Here is a 22,018-nt window from a genome sequence, read left to right as displayed (position 1 = left end):
TTTGATTCTGGCAATCAGACGTGGAAGGAGAGGGAAAGGTGGAAACACATAAGCCAGGTTGTACGACCAGGGTACTGCTAGAGCATCTATCAGTACAGCCTGAGGATCCCTTGACCTGGAGCCGTAACGAGGAAGTTTGGCGTTCTGACGAGACGCCATCAGATCCAACTCTGGTGTGCCCCATAGTCGAACCAGCTAAGCAAACACCTCCGTATAGAGTTCCCACTCCCCCGGATGAAAAGTCTGACGACTTAGAAAATCTGCCTCCCAGTTCTCTACACCTAAGGATATAGATCGCTAACAGATGGCAAGAGTGAGCCTCTGCCCATTGGATTATCCTTGAGACCTCTATCATCGCTAAGGAACTCTTTGATCCGCCCTGATGATTGATATAAGCCACAAGGGTGATGTTGTCCGACTGAAACCTGATGAATCTGGCCAAAGTCAGCTGAGGCCATGCTTGGAGAGCATTGAATATCGCTCTTAATTCATGAATATTTAATCGGTAGGAGAGCCTCCTCCCGAGTCCACAAACCCTGAGCTTTCAGGGAAATCCAGACTGCACCCCAGCCCAGAAGACTGGCGTCTGTCATCACTATAACCCATTCTGGCCTGCGGAAACACATTCCCTGGGACAGATGATCCTGTGACAACCACCAAAGAAGAGTGTGTCTGGTCTCTTGATCCAGATTTATCTGAGGAGATAAATCTGTATAATCCCCATTCCACTGATTGTGCATGTATAGTTGCAGTGGTCTGAGATGCAAGCGAGCAAACGGAACTATGTCCATTGCCGCTACCATTAGTCCGATTACCTCCATACACTGAGCCACTGACGGCCGAGGAATGGAATGAAGAGCTCAGCAGGTGGACAAAATCTTTGATTTCCTGACCTCCGTCAGAAATATTTTCATGTCCACCGAGTCTATCAGAGTCCCTAGAAATGAAACTCGTGTGAGGGGGGAAAGAACTCTTTTTTTACGTTCACTTTCCACCCGTGAGACCTTAGAAAGGCCAACACTAAGTCCGTGTGAGACTTGGCTAGTTGGAAGGACGACGCTTGAATTAGAATGTCGTCTAGATAAGGCGCCACTGCTATGTCCCGTGGCCTTAGAACCGCCAGAAGGGACCCTAGCACCTTCGGGAAGATTTGCGGCGCCGTGGCCAACCCGAAAAGAGCCACAAACTGATAATGCTTGTCCAGAAAGGCGAACCTGAGGAACTGGTGATCTTTGTTGATAGGAATGTGCAGATACGCATCCTTTAAGTCCACGGTGGTCATATATTGACCCTCCTGGATCAATGGTAAGATAGTCCGAATGGTCTCCATCTTGAAAGATGGAACTTAGGAATTGGTTTAGGATCTTGGAGATCTAGAATTGATCTGAAGGTTCCCTCCTTTTTGGGAACTGTAAACAGATTGGAGTAGAACCCCTGCCTCTGTTCTGCTTTTGGAACCGGGCAGATCACTCCCATGGTAAAAAGGTCTTCTACACAGCGTTAGAACGCCTCTCTTTTTGTCAGGTTTACAGATAATTGAGAAAGATGGAACCTCCCCCTTGGAGGGGAATCCTTGAAATCTAGAAGGAATCCCTGGGTTACAATTTCTACTGCCCAGGAATCCTGAACGTCTCTTGCCCAGGCCTGAGCAAAGAGAGAGAGTCTGCCCCTACTAGATCTGGTCCCGGATCGGGGGCTACCCCTTCATGCTGACTTAGTGGCAGCAGCAGGCTTTTTGGCCTGTTTACCCTTGTTCCAAGCCTGATTAGGTCTCCAGGTTGGCTTGGATTGAGTAAAGTTCCCCTCTTGCTCTGCAGCAGGGGAAGAGGTAGAGCGACCACTCTTGAAGTTTCGAAAGGAACGAAAATTATTTTGTTTGGTCCTTGTCTTATTTGACTTATCCTGAGGGAGGGTATGACCCTTCCCTCCAGTAATGTCTGAAATGATCTCTTTCAATGCAGGCCCGACTAGGGTCTTACCTTTGAAAGGGATGGACAAAAGCTTAGATTTAGATGACACATCAGCTGACCAGGACTTAAGCCATAACGCTCTAAAATGGCAAAACCTGAAATCTTAGCCGCTAATTTAGCAAGATGAAAAGCGGCGTCTGTAATAAAAGAATTAGCCAATTTAAGAGCCTTAATTCTGTCCAAAATATCATCTAGTGGGGTCTCCATCTGAAGAGCCTCTTCTAGAGCCTCAAACCAAAAGGCAGCAGCAGTGGTTTCAGGAACAATGCACGCTATAGGTTGAAGAAGAAAACCTTGATGAACAAAAATTTTTTTTAGGAGATTTTCTTTTATTGAAGATGAAATAAAAATTAACAGTTTAACATCTCTTCTCTTTACTCTTTCTGCTTAGAGCCAGCAAAGAGAATGACTGGGGGGTGGAGTTAAGGGGGGGAGCTATATAGACAGCTCTGGTGTGGTGCTCTCTTTGCTACTTCCTGTCAGGAAGGACAATATCACACAAGTTAGGATGAATCCGTGGACTCGGTACATCATGCAAGAGAGATTGAGAAACCGCAACTGTTTATATCTACCCTCTCTACATAATAAAAAAAAAAAAAATTGAGGGGTAGACAGGATGGAGTTCTGATTTCAGTAGGAATGTATGATGGGCTTCTTCACAATGCCCATTACCAAATTCAGGGACCCAAACTTTTTATGCTCAGATATGTCAGTAGGGTGCCAGATATTACGTCTGACATACTGAGACTGGATTATCTGACAGATACTGGCTGGCACATAAATTTGTTTCAGCTACTATATGCTCAAACATATGTCAGAAACAAGGAGAGAATTTCCTGATCCAGATATTAGTTGTGATGCCAGGAGACTCTGTAAATAGAAGTATTTCAGGGGCAGTTAAATTTGGGGGTAGCCAATTTTATTTGTTGGACAAAACAGAATTTATGTTTACCTGATAAATTTCTTTCTCCAACGGTGTGTCCGGTCCACGGCGTCATCCTTACTTGTGGGATATTCTCTTCCCCAACAGGAAATGGCAAAGAGCCCAGCAAAGCTGGTCACATGATCCCTCCTAGGCTCCGCCTACCCCAGTCATTCGACCGACGTTAAGGAGGAATATTTGCATAGGAGAAACCATATGGTACCGTGGTGACTGTAGTTAAAGAAAATAAAATATCAGACCTGATTAAAAAAACCAGGGCGGGCCGTGGACCGGACACACCGTTGGAGAAAGAAATTTATCAGGTAAACATAAATTCTGTTTTCTCCAACATAGGTGTGTCCGGTCCACGGCGTCATCCTTACTTGTGGGAACCAATACCAAAGCTTTAGGACACGGATGAAGGGAGGGAGCAAATCAGGTCACCTAAATGGAAGGCACCACGGCTTGCAAAACCTTTCTCCCAAAAATAGCCTCAGAAGAAGCAAAAGTATCAAACTTGTAAAATTTGGTAAAAGTGTGCAGTGAAGACCAAGTCGCTGCCCTACATATCTGATCAACAGAAGCCTCGTTCTTGAAGGCCCATGTGGAAGCCACAGCCCTAGTGGAATGAGCTGTGATTCTTTCGGGAGGCTGCCGTCCGGCAGTCTCGTAAGCCAATCTGATGATGCTTTTAATCCAAAAAGAGAGAGAGGTAGAAGTTGCTTTTTGACCTCTCCTTTTACCTGAATAAACAACAAACAAGGAAGATGTTTGTCTAAAATCCTTTGTAGCATCTAAATAGAATTTTAGAGCGCGAACAACATCCAAATTGTGCAACAAACGTTCCTTCTTTGAAACTGGTTTTGGACACAGAGAAGGTACGATAATCTCCTGGTTAATGTTTTTGTTAGAAACAACTTTTGGAAGAAAACCAGGTTTAGTACGTAAAACCACCTTATCTGCATGGAACACCAGATAAGGAGGAGAACACTGCAGAGCAGATAATTCTGAGACTCTTCTAGCAGAAGAAATCGCAACTAAAAACAAAACTTTCCAAGATAATAACTTAATATCAACGGAATGTAAGGGTTCAAACGGAACCCCCTGAAGAACTGAAAGAACTAAATTGAGACTCCAAGGAGGAGTCAAAGGTTTGTAAACAGGCTTGATTCTAACCAGAGCCTGAACAAAGGCTTGAACATCTGGCACAGCTGCCAGCTTTTTGTGAAGTAATACCGACAAGGCAGAAATCTGTCCCTTCAGGGAACTTGCAGATAATCCTTTTTCCAATCCTTCTTGAAGGAAGGATAGAATCCTAGGAATCTTAACCTTGTCCCAAGGGAATCCTTTAGATTCACACCAACAGATATATTTTTTCCAAATTTTGTGGTAAATCTTTCTAGTCACAGGCTTTCTGGCCTGAACAAGAGTATCGATCACAGAATCTGAGAATCCTCGCTTCGATAAAATCAAGCGTTCAATCTCCAAGCAGTCAGCTGGAGTGAAACCAGATTCGGATGTTCGAACGGACCCTGAACAAGAAGGTCTCGTCTCAAAGGTAGCTTCCAAGGTGGAGCCGATGACATATTCACCAGATCTGCATACCAAGTCCTGCGTGGCCACGCAGGAGCTATCAAGATCACCGACGCCCTCTCCTGCTTGATCCTGGCTATCAGCCTGGGGATGAGAGGAAATGGCGGGAACACATAAGCTAGTTTGAAGGTCCAAGGTGCTACTAGTGCATCCACTAGAGCCGCCTTGGGATCCCTGGATCTGGCCCCGTAGCAAGGAACTTTGAAGTTCTGACGAGAGGCCATCAGATCCATGTCTGGAATGCCCCACAGGTGAGTGACTTGGGCAAAGATTTCCGGATGGAGTTCCCACTCCCCCGGATGCAATGTCTGACGACTCAGAAAATCCGCTTCCCAATTTTCCACTCCTGGGATGTGGATAGCAGACAGGTGGCAGGAGTGAGACTCCGCCCAAAGAATAATTTTGGTTACTTCTTCCATCGCTAGGGAACTCCTTGTTCCCCCCTGATGGTTGATGTACGCAACAGTCGTCATGTTGTCTGATTGAAACCGTATGAACCTGGTCCTCGCAAGCTGGGGCCAGGCCTGGAGCGCATTGAATATCGCTCTCAGTTCCAGAATATTTATCGGTAGAAGAGATTCTTCCCGAGACCAAAGACCCTGAGCTTTCAGGGATCCCCAGACCGCGCCCCAGCCTATCAGACTGGCGTCGGTCGTGACAATGACCCACTCTGGTCTGTGGAACATCATCCCTTGAGACAGATTGTCCAGGGACAGCCACCAACGGAGTGAGTCTCTGGTCCTCTGATTTACTTGTATCTTCGGAGACAAGTCTGTATAGTCCCCATTCCACTGACTGAGCATGCACAGTTGTGATGGTCTTAGATGAATGCGCGCAAAAGGAACTATGTCCATCGCCGCCACCATGAACCCGATCACTTCCATGCACTGAGCTATGGAAGGAAGAGGAACGGAATGAAGTATCCGACAAGAGTCCAGAAGCTTTGTTTTTCTGGCCTCTGTTAGAAAGATCCTCATTTCTAAGGAGTCTATAATTGTTCCCAAGAAGGGAACCCTTGTTGACGGGGATAGAGAACTCTTTTCCACGTTCACTTTCCAGCCGTGAGATCTGAGAAAGGCCAGGACAATGTCCGTGTGAGCCTTTGCTTGAGGAAGGGACGACGCTTGAATCAGAATGTCGTCCAGGTAAGGTACTACTGCAATGCCCCTTGGTCTTAGCACCGCTAGAAGGGACCCTAGTACCTTTGTGAAAATCCTTGGAGCAGTGGCTAATCCGAAAGGAAGCGCCACGAACTGGTAATGTTTGTCCAGGAATGCAAACCTTAGGAACCGATGATGTTCCTTGTGGATAGGAATATGTAGATACGCATCCTTTAAATCCACCGTGGTCATAAATTGACCTTCCTGGATGGAAGGAAGGATAGTTCGAATGGTTTCCATCTTGAACGATGGGACCTTGAGAAATTTGTTTAAGATCTTGAGATCTAGGATTGGTCTGAACGTTCCCTCTTTTTTGGGAACTATGAACAGATTGGAGTAGAACCCCATCCCTTGTTCTCTTAATGGAACAGGATGAATCACTCCCATTTTTAACAGGTCTTCTACACAATGTAAGAACGCCTGTCTTTTTATGTGGTCTGAAGACAACTGCGACTTGTGGAACCTCCCCCTTGGGGGAAGTCCCTTGAATTCCAGAAGATAACCCTGGGAGACTATTTCTAGCGCCCAAGGATCCAGAACATCTCTTGCCCAAGCCTGAGCGAAGAGAGAGAGTCTGCCCCCCACCAGATCCGGTCCCGGATCGGGGGCCAATATTTCATGCTGTCTTGGTAACAGTGGCAGGTTTCTTGGCCTGCTTTCCCTTGTTCCAGCCTTGCATTGGTCTCCAAGCTGGCTTGGCCTGAGAAGTATTACCCTCTTGCTTAGAGGACGTAACACCTTGGGCTGGTCCGTTTTTACGAAAGGGACGAAAATTAGGTCTATTTTTTGCCTTGAAGGGCCGATCCTGAGGAAGGGCGTGGCCCTTACCCCCAGTGATATCAGAGATAATCTCTTTCAAGTCAGGACCAAACAGCGTTTTCCCCTTGAAAGGAATGTTTAGTAGCTTGTTCTTGGAAGACGCATCAGCCGACCAAGATTTCAACCAAAGCGCTCTGCGCGCCACAATAGCAAACCCAGAATTCTTAGCCGCTAACTTAGCCAATTGCAAAGAGGCGTCTAGAGAGAAAGAATTAGCCAATTTGAGAGCATTGATTCTGTCCATAATCTCCTCATAAGGAGGAGAGTCACTATCGAGCACCTTAAGCAGTTCATCAAACCAGAAATATGCGGCTGTAGTGACAGGGACAATGCATGAAATGGGTTGTAGAAGGTAACCCTGCTGAACAAACATCTTTTTAAGCAAACCTTCTAATTTTTTATCCATAGGATCTTTGAAAGCACAACTATCCTCTATGGGAATAGTGGTGCGTTTGTTTAAAGTAGAAACCGCTCCCTCGACCTTGGGGACTGACTGCCATAAGTCCTTTCTGGGGTCGACCATAGGAAACAATTTTTTAAATATGGGGGGAGGGACGAAAGGAATACCGGGCCTTTCCCATTCTTTATTAACAATGTCCGCCACCCGCTTGGGTATAGGAAAAGCTTCTGGGAGCCCCGGCACCTCTAGGAACTTGTCCATTTTACATAGTTTCTCTGGGATGACTAAATTTTCACAATCATCCAGAGTGGATAATACCTCCTTAAGCAAAATGCGGAGATGTTCCAATTTAAATTTAAATGTAATCACATCAGATTCAGCCTGCTGAGAAATGTTCCCTAAATCAGTAATTTCTCCCTCAGACAAAACCTCCCTGGCCCCCTCAGATTGGGTTAGGGGCCCTTCAGAGATATTAATATCAGCGTCGTCATGCTCTTCAGTAACTAAAACAGAGCAGCCACGCTTACGCTGACAAGGGTTCATTTTGGCTAAAATGTTTTTGACAGAATTATCCATTACAGCCGTTAATTGTTGCATAGTAAGGAGAATTGGCGCGCTAGATGTACTAGGGGCCTCCTGAGTGGGCAAGACTCGTGTAGACGAAGGAGGGAATGATGCAGTACCATGCTTACTCCCCTCACTTGAGGAATCATCTTGGGCATCATTGTCATTATCACATAAATCACATTTATTTAAATGAATAGGAATTCTGGCTTCCCCACATTCAGAACACAGTCTATCTGGTAGTTCAGACATGTTAAACAGGCATAAACTTGATCAGAAAGTACAAAAAACGTTTTAACATAAAACCGTTACTGTCACTTTAAATTTTAAACTGAACACACTTTATTACTGCAATTGCGAAAAAACATGAAGGAATTGTTCAAAATTCACCAAATTTTCACCACAGCGTCTTAAAGCCTTGAAAATATTGCACACCAATTTTGGAAGCTTTAACCCTTAAAATAACGGAACCGGAGCCGTTTTAAGCTTTAAACCCCTTTACAGTCCCTGGTATCTGCTTTGCTGAGACCCAACCAAACCCAAAGGGGAATACGATACCAAATGACGCCTTCAGAAGTCTTTTATAAGTATCAGAGCTCCTCTCACATGCGACTGCATGCCATGCCTCTCAAAAACAAGTGCGCAACACCGGCGCGAAAATGAGACTCTGCCTATGCTTTGGGAAAGCCCCTAAAGAATAAGGTGTCTAAAACAGTGCCTGCCGATATTATTAAATCAAAATACCCAGAATAAATGATTCCTCAAGGCTAAATAAGTGTTAATATCAATCGATTTAGCCCAAAAAAAAGTCTACAGTTTAAATAAGCCCTTGTGAAGCCCTTATTTACAATCGTAATAAACATGGCTTACCGGATCCCATAGGGAAAATGACAGCTTCCAGCATTACATCGTCTTGTTAGAATGTGTCATACCTCAAGCAGCAAGAGACTGCAAACTGTTCCCCCAACTGAAGTTAATTGCTCTCAACAGTCCTGTGTGGAACAGCCATGGATTTTAGTTACGGTTGCTAAAATCATTTTCCTCATACAAACAGAATTCTTCATCTCTTTTCTGTTTCTGAGTAAATAGTACGTACCAGCACTATTTGAAAATAACAAACTCTTGATTGAATAATGAAAAACTACAGTTAAACACTAAAAAACTCTAAGCCATCTCCGTGGAGATGTTGCCTGTACAACGGCAAAGAGAATGACTGGGGTAGGCGGAGCCTAGGAGGGATCATGTGACCAGCTTTGCTGGGCTCTTTGCCATTTCCTGTTGGGGAAGAGAATATCCCACAAGTAAGGATGACGCCGTGGACCGGACACACCTATGTTGGAGAAATTTTAGTTGGAGGAAGACAGGGAGCACGATCAATAGATGCACCACTCCGGGGCTCTATATCTGATAAGAGTTGCACTATCAAATAAAGCAGAGGGTTTTACTCACTGAATCTATTCCAAGAATGGTGTAAGCCTCTTTTGCTGAAAAATGCACTGCCATTGGGAATTTTTTTTTATTCCTTACCTAACACAATTCCCACTTCAAAACCACACAATTGCCATTTGCTGGCTATATTAAAACACACAGCACTTTTGCATGAAACCGATTATACACATACATACTGTCCCATTAAAACTGCAGATTAGTAACAAGAGCTTGCAAAATTATCTTAACTCCTATACTGGGTTTCAATAGGATTTGCAATTCACAGCTGCAAGGCCTAGAAAGAATCCAGCTATACTAACCTACATTTTAGGTACGGCTGATGTGAAGTGAGGAGCACCAATGGGTGTCTTGGGGGCTATAAACCAGGGGCCAGTGGCTTCCTTGGGCCTGGGTTTCTTGAGAGCTGATCTATGCCAATTTAAAATGTATTTAATACTTTCAATTAGGCCATTTATCACCAACCATGAAAGTACATGAGGTCAGCCAAAACTGTTAGAACAAAATTTCCTTTTTCAAAACCTTCCTGACTACCAGGTCTTCTCTATAGCTCTAACTTCTTTCATGCACTTACTTACAAGTGTACCATGTGACCATTCAATGCCAGGTGCCAGTGTGCACTGTAAATTAAAAACAAAGGCAGATTAACTGAGGAACAGATTGTTGAATGCCATGCATTTTTCTTTAAGGTTTTTTTCAGCTGCTGCACTGGGCAGATTTTCGATATGAAGCTATGCTAGTAGGGGAAACAGAGGGGGGGGGGGGGGAAGGACTGCAGCTGTGAGCCATACCTAATACCAACACCTAGGTTTATTGAGAGCATTAAAAGTACTAGCACATGTTGCAGAGTTTTATTTTACAATACCCACATTTAAAAACACCTAGTATCATTACTAGTACAAACAATGAATCAGCAACACTGATAATCCACCATAAGATAAACTATGTCTGAGGAGAATGAGCTGGTAAATGCAGTGCATGAGAAAAAGTGAAACAATTTAAAGGGACACTGAACCCAAATTTTTTCTTTCATCATGCAGATAGAGCATGCAATTTTAAGCAACTTTCTAATTTACTCCTATTATCAAATTTTCTTCATTCTCTTGGTATCTTTATTTGAAATGCAAGAATGTAAGTTTAGATGCCAGCCCATTTTTTTGAACAACCTGGGTTGTGTTCTTGCTTATTGGTGGATACATTTATCCACCAATAAAAAAGTGCAGTCCAGAGTCCTGAAACAAAAAAAAGCTCAGATGCCTTCTTTTTAAATAAAGATAGCAAGAGAACAAAGAAATATTAATAGGAGTAAATTACAAAGTTGCCTAAAATTGCATGCTCTATCTGAATCACAAAAGAAAAAAATTGGGTTCGGTGTCCCTTTAAGCTCCAGCCCCTTATGAGAAGTGATAAAAGCAAAAATCAATAATGAATGTATACTGCAAAATTCTACTTTCAATAAAAGGAGCATAAATGAAAAGAAAAAAAAATGCTGTAATATATAAGAGCATTTTATTACTACAACATTGCTAACATATAGCTGTTACTGGTACTACGCAATTAAAACAGATGTGTTCAGTTAGTGCACTGCTGCTCTAGAGTGGATTTTAACGGTATATTGGGTTAAATCACACAGACCTTTGTGGAATTAATGCTTGCATATAATTTACACATTCGAAGATGTGTGTGACTACCACCGTTGATTGGGTCAGCGTCCGTTTAATAATCAGGACCACAGAGGCAGAACTTTTTTTCCACTTTCTGAGATGACATTTTAGCTAATATTTTTCTGCAGGTCATTTTTAAAATAAAATTCAATTTTAAATTAGGCAGTAACAGTTACACTACAGCACCATTTCAAATGCAGTGTGTTGGTTAACTGCAGAATAAAGACATTTTTAAAATTTTATAATATGGTGTAGAGCTGCAACAACTAATTGATATAATCAATAATCGATTATGAAAATAGTTGTTAACGAATCTCATAATCGATTAGTTGGTTTGCAATTAGTTGGTCTGTGCATGGCACCAGCTGCTTCACTCCAATGAGCTCCTGTACATGGAATTGTGTTTTATGGTCATGCCCTTAGCCTAAAGGACGTCTATAGATGCTTACTTTCCACTTTTTCAGGACAGTATACATTTACAACTACTCTTGGCTTATGAGCAACCCAGAAATAAAATAGGAGGAGTCATTTGGATGGTTTATATTAAATCAAGTGAATTGGAACTATGCTTTGCATGACATAGTGCCGAGCTTGTTATTTACACCTAGTGCTAGATTCATGGGAATTATTTGAATTGATGTGCACTCATATCTGTTTGCACAACTAGCGGATTGCTTGCTATTGATTATATGTACTGTATAGATAAATGTGTAAGGCTTAATTGTAATATGTACCAAATTCAACTTCTATAAGTATAAATCTATTTTAAGAGCAGATATTTTCCCCCTAACCTTATAGCTGGTTATTTACCATTGCATATAGATATTCAAGATCATTTTTTATGTTAGAATGAAGTCAAGGCTTACTTTGTTAAAAGGCCCCTTGCATTGGTGGAGCTTACAAAGATAAATATCCCACCTTGGTGAAATTGGCAAAACCCCACTTATGCATCTCAGGCACCTCAACACCATCTGAGCACCTCTTCTCTGCTGCAGGCAACATTGCTTGCAAAAAGAGAGCATGTGATCATGTTGATATTTTTGCATTTCAATGCAAAGTTTCTGAAAGTGTGAATAGAATATTATAAACAGTGATAGTCTACCTCTTTTGAAACAGTTTGTGGTTTGATTTTGCTTAATTATAAAAATGTAATCTGCTGCTTAAAAAAAATTAATTGGACAAAGGTTGTGTTAATGTAAAGTTTTAGTCTGAAGTTTATATTTGTAATATTCAGTATGTTGATTGTATTTTAAATATAGGGCAATTATTTTTTTTATCCGATTAATCGAAAAAATAATCGACCGATTAAAAAAAAAAAACCGTTAGTTGCAGCCCTAATATGGTGCAGCAGTTGAAAATTCCGATTATCCTAAATTATGAAGGTATAATCTAGATTTTATAAAAAAGACAGACGAGTATTTTGCATTACTTTCTTTTACTACTCAGTATGCAGCACTTAAAAGTATCATCAATACAATGATATTAAGAACAGATAAGAACAATAAGCAGCTACGGTGTATGCTAACTTATAACTCCAGGAAAAAAGTGACCAATCAGAATAGGAGTAGTGACCTTAAACAGACCAGTACGCAGCCAAACCTCCTCTTTGTCTAATGCTTACGATTAAAGAATTTGAAAGAACAATAAAAAGTCCAAACAGTCCCAAACAACAAAGAATAAAACATGTAAAGAAGAAGCTGAAGATCTGGATGGGGAACCTCATGAGAATGAAGAGTTGGTTGAAGAAGGAAGTCTAGTCCAGGATCTACTTGAAGGAAGACGGTCCTCTTGTGAAGAAGGAAGGAATCCAGAAGTGAGAAAAGGATTCCATTCAGTTGCAAACTGTCAAAACAAAAATTCATTAATATTATATGACCATAAAAAAGTGGGTAAAGACATTTGAGGTGGGAAAATACTCGTCTGTGTCTTTAATAAAATCTAGATTATACCTTCATAATTTAGGATAATATGAATTTTATTACAAGACTAGAGACTTCTATTTTGCAAGTTTAAAGTACCTTAATTATTTTCTTAAGCGAGGCATGTTGAATGGGTCTGAAATAAAACTGTTTGAAAATAGAGTCTGAAGACCAATCTGCCGCGCTCAGAATCTGTTGGAGAGGAGCAGATTTTAAAAAGGCCTTCGAGGCAGCAGAACCTCTAACCGAAAGAGCTGAGAAAGAAATATCAATTCCGGCTTCTTTCATGACCCATTTAACCCACCTTGCGATGGAAGTTGAAGTGATAGGAGCATGAGGAGGAACAAAGGAAATAAGAAGTTGATTGTCTGAAGGTTTTCTTAAAGACAAAAGTTCTTGACTCATACGATTTCAAACATTTTACCACACAAAGAGAAGGTTCAGAAGGAAGTTAAGGATAGAAAATAGAAGTAGAAAGAGTCTTGGTTCTACGGTACAGAAAAATGCAACTACCTCTAGAGAAAAGCGTTTAGCATTCCAATCTAAGGCTTTGACGTCAGAAACCCTTCTAAAAGATATTAAACAAAGAAGAGTGGCAAGTTTAGACGAAAGTTGTTATTAGGGACAAAGCATTATCAGGCCAAGATTTGAAATGGGCAAAAATAAGATCCACATCCCAGGAAAAAACGGAAAAAACAAAAACAAAAATAAACTATGTTTAGGTATAGGAGGACATTTTAATCTGATGGCCTTAAGCACCCTACAAACTAAAAAGTGTTTACCAACAGAAAGGTTATTAATACATTATATCTGGCAGAAATAGCTGAACGATGTACATTGATGGTTCTATACGCTAGACCCGAATCAAAAAGGTGAGACAGGTAATTAATAATATCAGTTAAATCTGAAGAAAAGGGATCCAAGTTTTTCCGCAAGCAGCAGCTAGTCCATTTAGACCAGGCGACGAAGTAGCTTTTACGAGTACCTGGGGCCCAGGACTCTTGAATGAGTGACTTAGCTCCATCCGAAAGACCTCGGAGAGTCCAGGGTCCCCTAAGATAGTCCATGCCACTAGGTGAAGAGATCCTAGGAGAACTAGATTGCAACAATTGCCCTCCAGATCCCTGAGATGAGGACGAAAAGGCAACAGAATTGGTAGATTGATAGACATCTCCAATAGGGAGTGATACCATGATTGAGTCGGCCAAAGGGGGGGTCACAATCGTCAAGGACAGAAGATCCCTGCAAACAGTTGAAATTGATCTCAGGATCATTGAAAAGGGAGGAAAAACGCATAAACTCCCTGGAGAGGCCATGGATGAAGAAAGGCATCTATGGGTGATGCCTCTGGGTCTGGACGCCAGCTAAAATAAGGAAGAATCTGAAAATTGGTCCTGAATGCAAAAAGATACAAACAAAAGGGACCCCTGAGAGATTGGAGAGAGAGAGAGAGAAAGAGAGTCCTGTCCAATTTCCAGTCGCTGAAATCCGTCAGATAACGAGATCCCCAATCCGCCGCTGAATTGACCTGGAATGTATTCCGCCTTGACTGAAATATTCCTGTCCAAACAAAGATGAATAAAATCTTTGGTGATATTGGACAGATCTCTGGATTTGGTGCCTCCCAAACGATTGAGATAATGCACCGAAGAAACATTGTCCATACGCAGGAGAATGGAGAACAACATTTGACAAAACTCTTGACTGCAAACGAGTCTGCCAATAATTTGAAACAACTGATGTGAAAACGTTTCTCCTACAATGTCCACTTGCCACATGTAATGGAGGGACCACAACGAGCTCACCAGCCTGGAAGACTGGCGTCTGATTCTATGATGAAATCTGGAGTCTTGCCAAAAATGGCTCTCCCATTCCAGGCTTCCAAATGAGAAAGCCACCAAGATAGTTCTTCTCTCACTTCTGAAGATAAAGGAATCAAATGAGAATAAGAAAAACCTTTCCTCAATCTCTGAAGTTTGCAATAATGTAAAGGAGTAGGAAATATAGCCTGAATAGAGGATGATGGTAAACCTACTATTCAGGCTATAGTTCTAATTGGAACCGAGTCTTTGGATAATGTTTTGGAAATTCCTTTGATGTTCTTCACCTTGTCTGAAGGAAGACTCAAGGTGGAAAGAACTGTATCTGGAAACCCAAGAAAATTAAAGATCTGGCAGGAGAAAGAATTGATTTGTTTGTTCACAATAAAACCTAAATATTCCAATAAGGAAATTGTGGAAGAGATGATTCTGAAGAGAGAAAAAATCCTGGTCCATAATTAAGATGTCATCCAAATAAATTAGACGAACACCCCGAATTCTCAACCATGCCACCACGGGTTTGAGTAATTTGGTGAAAATCCATGGGGCAGACGACAGCCCGAAAGGAAGGCAGGTGAAATTCCAATATTGGTCCTCCCAACGGAAGGTCAAAAACTCCCAATGTTCTTGGGCGATTGGCACGGTTAGGTAGGCGTCTGTTAGATCTAGACGAACCAACCAATCGTTTTCTCTTAAACATTCTCTCAGTAAATGTATACCTTTCATTTTGAAATGGCGGTATACAACATAAGCATTCAGGGATTTTAGATTTATAACTGGTCTGAACTGGTTGTTTTTCTTTTTGTCCAGAAATAAGTTGATTAAATAGATAGTGAGGCTGAGGTACGGGGAGAATTGCTTTTTTGGAAAAAAGGGTTGAAATTTCATTTTGGACCAGAATTCTGTCTTCTTGAGAAAAATGAATGGGCTGAGGAAGCTTTATTTGGACAGGAAGAGAGATTAACTATGTGAATGCCTGACACTGCTTGAAGAACCCAAGAGTCTGAGGTAATTGAGACCCAATTTTGGACAAACAAGGCAATTCTGCCACCAATTCTGTCTGGGGGGGAAGGAAGAACATAGAAAGGAAAACATAATTTATGCTTACCTGATAAATTTATTTCTCTTGTAGTGTATCCAGTCCACGGATCATCCATTACTTATGGGATATTAACTCCTCCCCAACAGGAAGTGCAAGAGGATTCACCCAGCAGAGCTGCCATATAGCTCCTCCCCCAACTGCCATTACCAGTCATTCGACCGAAAACATGCAGAGAAAGGAAAACCATAGGGTGCAGTGGTGACTGTAGTTTAATGGAAAAATTACCTGCCTTAAAGTGACAGGGCGGGCCGTGGACTGGATACACTACAAGAGAAATAAATTTATCAGGTAAGCATAAATTATGTTTTCTCTTGTTAAGTGTATCCAGTCCACGGATCATCCATTACTTATGGGATACCAATACCAAAGCTAAAGTACACGGACGGCGGGAGGGACAGGCAGGCTCTTTATACGGAAGGAACCACTGCCTGAAGAACCTTTCTCCCAAAAACAGCCTCCGAAGAAGCAAAAGTGTCAAATTTGTAAAATTTGGAAAAAGTATGAAGAGAAGACCAAGTTGCAGCCTTGCAAATCTGTTCAACAGAAGCCTCATTCTTAAAGGCCCAAGTGGAAGCCACAGCTCTAGTAGAATGTGCTGTAATTCTTTCAGGAGGCTGCAGTCCAGCAGTCTCATAGGCTAACCGTATTATGCTACGAAGCCAAAAGGAGAGAGAGGTAGCCGAAGCTTTTTGACCTCTCCTCTGACCAGAATAAACGACAAACAGGGAAGACGTTTGTCGAAAATCCTTAGTTGCCTGTAGATAAAATTTCAGGGCACGGACTACATCTAGATTGTGTAGCAGACGTTCCTTTTTCGAAGAAGGATTAGGACACAAAGATGGAAACACAATCTCTTGATTGATATTCCTGTTAGTGACCACCTTAGGTAGGAACCCAGGTTTAGTACGCAGAACTACCTTGTCTGAATGAAAAATCAGATAAGGAGAATCACAATGTAAGGCAGATAACTCAGAGACTTTTCGAGCCGAGGAAATCGCCATTAAAAACAGAACTTTCCAAGATAACAACTTGATATCAATGGAATGAAGGGGTTCAAACGGAACCCCCTGTAAAACATTAAGAACTAAGTTCAAACTCCATGGTGGAGCAACAGTTTTAAACACAGGCTTGATCCTAGCTAAAGCCTGACAAAAAGCTTGAACGTCCGGAACTTCTGACAGACGTTTGTGTAAAAGAATGGACAGAGCTGAAATATGTCCCTTTAAGGAACTAGCGGATAAACCCTTTTCTAAACCTTCTTGTAGAAAAGACAATATCCTCGGAATCCTAACCTTACTCCATGAGTAACTCTTGGATTCGCACCAATATAAGTATTTGCGCCATATCTTATGGTAAATCTTTCTGGTAACAGGCTTCCTAGCCTGTATTAAGGTATCAATAACTGACTCAGAAAAAACACGTTTTGATAAAATCAAGCGTTCAATTTCCAAGCAGTCAGCTTCAGAGAAATTAGATTTTGATGTTTGAAGGGACCCTGGATCAGAAGGTCCTGTTTCAGAGGTAGCGACCAAGGTGGACAGGATGACATGTCCACTAGATCTGCATACCAAGTCCTGCGTGGCCATGCAGGCGCTATTAGAATCACTGATGCTCTCTCCTGTTTGATTCTGGCAATCAATCGAGGAAGCATCGGGAAGGGTGGAAACACACAAGCCATCCCGAAGGTCCAAGGTGCTGTGAAAGCATCTATCAGAACCGCTCCCGGATCCCTGGATCTGGACCCGTAACGAGGAAGCTTGGCGTTCTGTCGAGACGCCATGAGATCTATCTCTGGTTTGCCCCAACGTCGAAGTATTTGGGCAAAGACCTCCGGATGAAGTTCCCACTCCCCCGGATGAAAAGTCTGACGACTTAAGAAATCCGCCTCCCAGTTCTCCACTCCCGGGATGTGGATTGCTGACAGGTGGCAAGAGTGAGACTCTGCCCAGCGAATTATCTTTGATACTTCCATCATTGCTAGGGAGCTTCTTGTCCCTCCCTGATGGTTGATGTAAGCTACGGTCGTGATGTTGTCCAACTGAAACCTGATGAACCCCCGAGTTGTTAACTGGGGCCAAGCCAGAAGGGCATTGAGAACTGCTCTCAATTCCAGAATGTTTATTGGTAGGAGACTCTCCTCCTGATTCCATTGTCCCTGAGCCTTCAGAGAATTCCAGACAGCGCCCCAACCTAGTAGGCTGGCGTCTGTTGTTACAATTGTCCAGTCCGGCCTGCTGAATGGCATCCCCCTGGACAGATGTGGCCGAGAAAGCCACCATAGAAGAGAATTTCTGGTCTCTTGATCCAGATTCAGAGTAGGGGACAAGTCTGAGTAATCCCCATTCCACTGACTTAGCATGCACAATTGCAGCGGTCTGAGATGTAGGCGTGCAAAGGGTACTATGTCCATTGCTGCTACCATTAAGCCGATCACCTCCATGCATTGAGCTACTGACGGGTGTTGAATGGAATGAAGGACACGGCATGCATTTTGAAGCTTTGTTAACCTGTCTTCTGTCAGGTAAATCTTCATTTCTACAGAATCTATAAGAGTCCCCAAGAAGGGAACTCTTGTGAGTGGAAAGAGAGAACTCTTCTTTTCGTTCACCTTCCATCCATGCGACCTTAGAAATGCCAGTACTAACTCTGTATGAGACTTGGCAGTTTAAAAGCTTGAAGCTTGTATCAGAATGTCGTCTAGGTACGGAGCTACCGCAATTCCTTGCGGTCTTAGTACCGCCAGAAGAGCACCCAGAACCTTTGTGAAGATTCTCGGAGCCGTAGCCAATCCGAATGGAAGAGCTACAAACTGGTAATGCCCGTCTAGAAAGGCAAACCTTAGATACCGGTAATGATCTTTGTGAATCGGTATGTGAAGGTAAGCATCCTTTAAATCCACTGTGGTCATGTACTGACCCTTTTGGATCATGGGTAAAATTGTAAAATAGTTTCCATTTTGAACGATGGAACTCTTAGGAATTTGTTTAGGATCTTTAAATCCAAGATTGGCCTGAAAGTTCCCTCTTTTTTGGGAACCACAAACAGATTTGAGTAAAACCCTTGTCCTTGTTCCGACCGCGGAACCGGATGGATCACTCCCATTAATAAAAGATCTTGTACGCAGCGTAGAAACGCCTCTTTCTTTATTTGGTTTGTTGACAACCTTGACAGATGAAATCTCCCTCTTGGGGGAGAGAATTTGAAGTCTAGAAGGTATCCCTGAGATATGATCTCTAACGCCCAGGGATCCTGGACATCTCTTGCCCAAGCCTGGGCGAAGAGAGAAAGTCTGCCCCCCACTAGATCCGTTCCCGGATCGGGGGCCCTCGATTCATGCTGTCTTAGGGGCAGCAGCAGGTTTCCTGGCCTGCTTGCCCTTGTTCCAGGACTGGTTAGACTGTCTAGCCTTAGGTTTGGCTCTGTCTTGAGGCAGGGCATGGCCTTTACCTCCTGTAATGTCAGCGATAATTTCTTTCAACCCGGGCCCGAATAAGGTCTGCCCTTTGAAAGGTATATTAAGCAATTTAGATTTAGAAGTAACGTCAGCTGACCAGGATTTTAGCCACAGTGCTCTGCGTGCCTGAATGGCGAGTCCGGAATTCTTAGCCGTAAGTTTAGTTAAATGTACTACGGCATCTGAAATAAATGAGTTAGCTAACTTAAGGGCTTTAAGCTTGTGTGTAATCTCATCTAATGGAGCTGATTCAAGTGTCTCTTCCAGAGACTCAAACCAAAATGCTGCTGCAGCCGTGACAGGCGCAATGCATGCAAGAGGTTGCAATATAAAACCTTGTTGAACAAACTTTTTCTTAAGGTAACCCTCTAACTTTTTATCCATTGGATCTGAAAAGGCACAGCTATCCTCCACCGGGATAGTGGTACGCTTAGCTAAAGTAGAAACTGCTCCCTCCACCTTAGGGACCGTGTGGTGGCGTCTATTGGAAACATCTTTCTAAATATCGGAGGGGGTGAGAACGGCACACCGGGTCTATCCCACTCCTTAGTAACAATTTCAGTAAGTCTCTTAGGTATAGGAAAAACGTCAGTACTCGCCGGTACCGCAAAATATTTATACAACCTACACATTTTCTCTGGTATTGCAACTGTGTTACAATCATTCAGAGCCGCTAACACCTCCCCTAGTAATACACGGAGGTTTTCCAGCTTAAATTTAAAATTTTAAATATCTGAATCCAGTTTGTTTGGATCAGAACCGTCACCCGCAGAATGAAGCTCTCCGTCCTCATGTTCTGCAAATTGTGACGCAGTGTCTGACATGGCCCTAATATTATCAGCGCACTCTGTTCTCACCCCAGAGTGATCACGCTTACCTCTTAGTTCTGGTAATTTAGCCAAAACTTCAGTCATAACAGTAGCCATATCCTGTAATGTGATTTGTAATGGCCGCCCAGATGTACTCGGCGCTACAATATCACGCACCTCCCGAGCGGGAGATGCAGGTACTGACACGTGAGGCGAGTTAGTCGGCATAACTCTCCCCTCGTTGTTTGGTGAAATATGTTCAATTTGTACAGATTGACTTTTATTTAAAGTAGCATCAATACAGTTAGTACATAAATTTCTATTGGGCTCCACTTTGGCTTTAGCACATATAGCACAGATATCTTCCTCTGAATCAGACATGTTTAACACACTATCAAATAAACTAGCAACTTGGAAATACTTTTCAAGTAATTTACTATAATATGAAAACGTACTGTGCCTATAAGAAGCACAGAAAAAGTTATGACAGTTGAAAATTAATAAACTGAAAAGTTATAGCATCAAATCTTTGTAAAAAACACAATTTTAGCAAAGGATTGCTCCCATTAGCAAAGGATAACTAACCCTGATAGCAGAAAAAAAAAAAAAAAAAAAAAATACAGAAATAAACGTTTTTTTATCACAGTCAACTACAATCTCACAGCTCTGCTGTGAGTGATTACCTCCCTCAAAACAAGTTTTGAAGACCCCTGAGTTCTGTAGAGATGAACCGGATCATGCAGGGAAGACAAACTTCTGACTGAATTTTTTGATGCGTAGCAAAAGCGCCAAAAAAGGCCTCTCCCCCTCACACATAACAGTGAGAGAGATCAGTAAACTGTCATAAATTAAATAAAACGACTGCCAAGTGGAAAAAAAGTGCCCAAAACATTTTTTCACCCAGTACCTCAGAAAATTAAACGATTTTACATGCCATCAAAAAACGTTTAACATTAATAAATTGAGTGTTATTAAAAAGCCTGTTGCTAGTCCCTGCAAATTAGGCTAAAGTTTTATGCATACAGTATAATTCCAGTGAAGTGCCATTCCCCAGAATACTGAAGTGTAAAATATACATACATGACAGCCTGATACCAGTTGCTGCTACTGCATTTAAGGCTGAGTTTACATTATATCGGTATGGCAGAATTTTCTCATCAATTCCATTGTCAGAAAATAATAAGCTGCTACATACCTCTTTGCAGATTAATCTGCCCGCTGTCCCCTGATCTGAAGTTTACCTCTCCTCAGATGGCCGAGAAACAGCAATATGATCTTAACTACTCCGGCTAAAATCATAGAAAAACTCAGGTAGATTCTTCTTCAAATTCTACCAGAGAAGGAATAACACACTCCGGTGCTATTATAAAATAACAAACTTTTGATTGAAGGTATGAAACTAAGTATAATCACCACAGTCCTCTCACACATCCTATCTATTCGTTGGGTGCAAGAGAATGACTGGTAATGGCAGTTGGGGGAGGAGCTATATGGCAGCTCTGCTGGGTGAATCCTCTTGCACTTCCTGTTGGGGAGGAGTTAATATCCCATAAGTAATGGATGATCCGTGGACTGGATACACTTAACAAGAGAAATAACGTATTTACCTGGTGCTTGTCTTGCTCTGCCTCCATGGACGTCCTCGCGATGGGAAAAAGGAAGAGGTTGAGGGTTCTTGGAAGTTTCTTTGGTACTGAGATTGATACTGGGAAGGATAATGGGACTGATGGGATTCGAAATATTGAGACCTGGATAAGAAAGGTTGAAAGCCGGAAAAGCAGCCTCTGCCTCTCCCGGTCCTATCAGAGAAATTCTGGTTAGGGTAAAAAAAATTAAAAAAATTGACAGATGTCTTGACTTTATTTAGATTAGAAAATGTGTTTAAGTAAGAGTCTCCAAACAAAAGACCATTTTCATCAGAGGCAACATCAGAGGCGAAATCAGAAATTTTTGGGTCAAATTTACGCAAAATGTTGCGCAGTCTTTCAAGGGACATAGTCGTGTTAGTGTTACCCACAAAACAGTCATCTTTGGAACCATTCACGTACAATATAAGGATCCAAAGGGGAATTTTCTGCAACCCCTTGTTCTGACCTCTCAAATAGCTTAGTTATAGGACCCGCAGTATCAAGTAACTTGTCCTGACAGATCTTCCATGATCTGTCAATACCTTTCTTTAGTTTATAACCTGGGGCAGCAATGAATTTTAAAATTTTGGGGTCAACCTTAGGAGAAATGGAAGCATTTTGGGGGAGTATTACTATTATTATTATTATTAGTTTATTACGGGATTGCTTTTTTAAAGGTTTTCTTTATTGATAGTCTATGAATTTTGCTACATCAATAGATGGACACCATTCGGCAGAACGAGGGTGA

General features: G+C 42.1%; 1 protein-coding gene across 3 annotated transcripts in view; it reads right to left on the bottom strand.

Moving 5' to 3' along the window:
• ANKRD11 (ankyrin repeat domain containing 11) overlaps positions 1 to 22,018 on the bottom strand; it is a 1,020,931-nt gene that overhangs the window by 950,939 nt on the left and 47,974 nt on the right. The window contains exon 1 of one of the 3 annotated variants that reach the window (XM_053691096.1): positions 9,453 to 9,471. The exons of the other annotated variants lie outside the window; for them this stretch is intronic. The gene's annotated coding sequence lies outside the window, so the exon portion shown is untranslated. Of the gene's footprint in view, positions 1 to 9,452; positions 9,472 to 22,018 lie in introns of those variants that run through there. 3 annotated transcript variants of the gene reach the window in all.

Source organism: Bombina bombina, chromosome 1, assembly GCF_027579735.1.
Source record: "Bombina bombina isolate aBomBom1 chromosome 1, aBomBom1.pri, whole genome shotgun sequence".
NCBI lineage: Eukaryota > Metazoa > Chordata > Amphibia > Anura > Bombinatoridae > Bombina > Bombina bombina.
Note: the sequence above shows the minus strand (reverse complement) of the source record. Positions and strands in the feature narration are given on the sequence as shown.